This window comes from Urocitellus parryii, chromosome 6 (genome assembly GCF_045843805.1).
Source record: "Urocitellus parryii isolate mUroPar1 chromosome 6, mUroPar1.hap1, whole genome shotgun sequence".
In the NCBI taxonomy this organism is placed as follows: domain Eukaryota; kingdom Metazoa; phylum Chordata; class Mammalia; order Rodentia; family Sciuridae; genus Urocitellus; species Urocitellus parryii.
The window spans coordinates 42709044-42713413 of NC_135536.1; the positions used below are offsets into that span (position 1 = coordinate 42709044).

General features: G+C 40.0%; 1 pseudogene; it reads left to right on the plus strand.

Annotated features, from left to right (window-relative positions):
• The first annotated feature begins 313 nt into the window (after window positions 1-313).
• LOC144255327 (26S proteasome regulatory subunit 4 pseudogene) lies at window positions 314-1897 on the plus strand (annotated as a pseudogene).
• The last annotated feature ends 2473 nt before the right edge of the window (window positions 1898-4370 follow it).

Sequence of the window (4370 nt, forward strand, 5' to 3'; positions counted from 1 at the left end):
TGCTTATGAAGTACTTTGTATATTATGCTAAAATTTTTAAATTTTATTTGATGGCTTTTTTTTCTTTCTGGCTGCCATGAGGTGAACAATTTCCTTCACCATGATGTTCTGCCTTGCCCTCAGCCCCAAAGCAACAGGCCAACCAAGCATGAACTAAGACCTCCAAAACCGTAAAATACATACAAGGTTCACAACACATGTGCAAGGTACTTCGATAACACAACCCACCAACACCTGCTCTTCGGGCGCAACTTTATTCGTAGGATGTTTGGCCTCCTTCGGCTTCCGTAGTCTCCCAGCAACTTCCTCTCCTGAGTGGTGAATGCACTTCCGGCAGCAGCAGCCGGAGCAGCCGAGGCAGGATGGGTCAAAGTCAGAGTGGTGGTCATGGTCCTGGAGGTGGCAAGAAGGATGACAAGGATAAGAAAAAAAAAATATGAACCTCCTGTACCAACCAGAGTGGGGAAAAAGAAGAAGAAAACAAAGGGACCAGATGCTGCCAGCAAACTCCCACTGGTGACACCTCACACTCAATGCCGCTTGAAATTACTGAAGTTAGAAAGAATTAAAGATTATCTTCTCATGGAAGAAGAATTCATTAGAAATCAAGAACAAATGAAACCATTAGAAGAAAAGCAAGAGGAGGAAAGATCAAAGGTGGATGATCTGAGGGGGACCCCAATGTCAGTAGGAACTTTGGAAGAGATCATTGATGACAATCACGCCATCGTGTCCACATCTGTGGGCTCAGAACACTATGTCAGCATCCTTTCATTTGTGGACAAGGATTTGTTGGAACCAGGCTGCTCAGTTCTGCTGAACCACAAAGTGCATGCTGTGATAGGAGTGCTGATGGATGACACAGATCCCTTGGTCACAGTGATGAAGGTGGAAAAGGCCCCCCAGGAGACCTATGCAGATATTGGGGGATTGGACAACCAAATCCAGGAAATTAAGGAATCTGTGGAGCTTCCTCTCACCCACCCTGAATATTATGAAGAGATGGGTATAAAGCCCCCAAAGGGGGTCATTCTCTATGGTCCACCTGGCACAGGTGAAACCTTGTTAGCCAAAGCCGTAGCAAACCAAACCTCGGCCACTTTCTTAAGAGTGGTTGGCTCTGAACTTATTCAAAAGTACCTAGGTGACGGTCCCAAACTCGTGCGGGAATTGTTTCGAGTTGCTGAAGAACATGCACCATCCATTGTGTTCATTGATGAAATCGATGCCATTGGGACCAAAAGATACGATTCAAATTCTGGAGGCGAAAGAGAGATTCAGCGGACAATGTTGGAATTGTTGAACCAGTTGGATGGATTTGATTCAAGAGGAGACGTGAAAGTTATCATGGCCACAAACCGAATAGAAACTCTGGATCCAGCACTTATCAGACCAGGTCGCATCGACAGAAAGATTGAGTTCCCCCTGCCTGATGAAAAGACTAAGAAGCGCATCTTTCAGATTCACACAAGCCGGATGACACTGGCCGATGATGTAACCCTGGACGATTTAATTATGGCAAAGGACGACCTCTCTGGTGCTGACATCAAGGCAATCTGTACAGAAGCTGGTCTGATGGCCTTGAGAGAACGTAGAATGAAAGTAACAAATGAAGACTTCAAAAAATCTAAAGAAAATGTTCTTTATAAAAAACAAGAAGGCACCCCTGAGGGCCTCTATCTCTAGTGAACCATAGTTGCCTTCAGGAGTTTTCTTGACCCCTGAGAGGGTTGAGTTTGGGGAAGTTGCCCAGAAGAATCCATGTTCCTGTTGATTTTTATTAGCAAAACATCCTGTGTATCTTCTGGAGTACGATGTATAGGATGCCCATTGGGCACCTTCTCTTGGTCACTGTGCTGCTCTCTGCTTCCGAATAAAGCGTGCTCTTTCACAGAAAAAAAAAAAAAAAATTTTATTTGATGAATTCTGTATTGCCTCTGATTTTTCTTAAGCAGTAGAGTGGTACGTTATATTTGCTTATAGATAGATTATCCAGATGTCTTATGGAAAGGAGGGCTAAAGGTGGAAACAACTTGAAACAAGGGTGGAGTTAGGTGACTACTACAATTCACAGACCAATTGAGAGACCAAGGCCCCAAGAATAAGTTTGAACAAGAAGGGATGGATGGAGATTTAGACAAGAGAGAGGCTTAATGTCCTCATTTTTTGCATAGGTGATAATAAGGCATGCCTATTCGGTGGGTATCAGATAAAAAAAAAATATGGAGAGAAACATCTATCACAGAGCTTCCTCTTCTGTTTGGTATGCTCCAGTTAAGCACTAAGGATTCCTAAAACATTGTTAAAATGCCATAGCCTACAGATGCCATTATTTCACAACAAAAAGGGAGGACTGGAAATCTAGCAGGTCCTTTTCTGGTCTCAGAACCAAGTTTGTTTCAGAGGTTATTGGCAAAAAATTTTGGATTAAGTTGTTACAGTCACCTAGCATGAGGAAAGAAAAAAAAAGATATGATGATATAAGTCAGGATGGCCCTGCATTCTCATCACGTCTTTTAACAGTGCTTTTTTTTTAATAGCAGCACACTTGTACCAGCTGTTGAGTAGTTTTATTTATATCCACTTTAGCCTATGCATTTAGGTATCATGTACCATCAAATTTCCTATCTTTAGAATATTATTTGGGCCTGCAAGTCATACAATATGCCTAAGTACATATCTTCAACATCAATTGCAAAGACCCAATGGATGGAAACTATTTCTTGCATCCAGGGGATTTATTTAAATGTCCACTTCTCTTGAATTCCTATTCAACATTTAAATCTGGATAAGATAACAAAACTATGCCTAATTCTGAGGCATGTCCATGAGCTTCAGAAATATGCAATCTAGTAGAAATACAGTACACACACCTGCATTTTCCAGTTTGTTTGACAATAAACCTGGATATATTTTCCCACCGATTCTTCACATATTCCTCTCCAAATTTTTTTTCCAAATTTCTTATTTCTTCTTAGCGCATTTCTTTATAGTCATATAAAACTAAGGGATAAGAATAATAAATAGGAGAGTGAGAAGCAGGAAAGACTAGCAGTAAAAATGCAAAAGGAGATAGAGAAATAAAAAGGAAAATCTATTTTCCCCTTGAATACAAAAAGGTGTCAAGTGGCCACTGCCTGGTCCAACATTTACATATAAAGAATTCCAAAAGACAGTCTCATCGATGAGTTACTACACTGGAAAATAATTGCAGAAAGTCAGCCCAAAGAAATAAAATTTCTATTAACTTAAAAAGAGACCAAATGAAATTAATTTATATGTATTTAATCTGCAGGGTAAAACTCAAGTACGATGTGAAGAACCAAGGCTTTGGGGCCACAGAGGTCTGTGTTCCAAACTTCTACCTTTCCACTTAACAGCAAGAGGATTTTAAGTAGCTAATTTAATCTCTAAGCCCTGGATATTTTATTATATACATAGAAATAAGAATATCTAACTCAGGGCTGTGGTGAGAACTAGATTAAAGTTTGGGAAGTATTTTCTGAGTCTTTAATTTAACCACTAAATGGCAGCTATTATTCAATGGGCACCGATGGTGATTTGGTGGCTTCATTATACAATCAAGACATGTGCAGGGCTGTCTTTACAGGAGCTTCAAAAGATAGGCAACTGAACAGAAAAGGCGGTAAATGTTCATGACTGGATTAAAGCATGAAAACAAACAGAAAGGTCATGCTTAAAAAAATAAGGGAAGCATGACATCTGGTTAATAAAAGCAAAGCTAATATAGTCTTATGGCGTAAATGATCATTATTCCTGTAAGACTATATAGTACTTTTGCCAATTATACAGACGTTGGTATAAATGATATCTTGATCATTTCTTGCTAGTCATTTCTGTGGATGTTAAACTACCCAAGCCATTTTCACTCATCTGTATCTTTTCCCTTTACTCAATAAATGGATTGAGTGAATGAATGAATGAATGAATGAACGAACCAACTGATCAGTCAATTGATCAATCATTTCTAGACTAAATACCATGCACTTTAATGCATGGAACAAAGTGCTACTCTATCAAAATCACTGCACAAAGAAAGTCACAGCTATTAGACAAAGCATGTTTCAGCTAGCTAACCTGAATTAAATGAGTTCTAGTTTACTTTGGCCTGTTATTTAGAAATGCCATAAGAACATGCTGCCCCAGTGTCCAAAAGCCAAGTAACCCTCACTCAGAGTCTAATGGTTACCATTTATTATCTAAAACTATTTCAACAGCAGCGATAATGGCCTAACCCTCTGTGACCTGGAAGCCCTCCAGGAACCAATTTGCATTAGCAAAGCTTTGCCTCACTTGGCCTACTCCTTCACAAACCTCCCCTTATGCTGTAGTGGGAAGACACTGCCCTC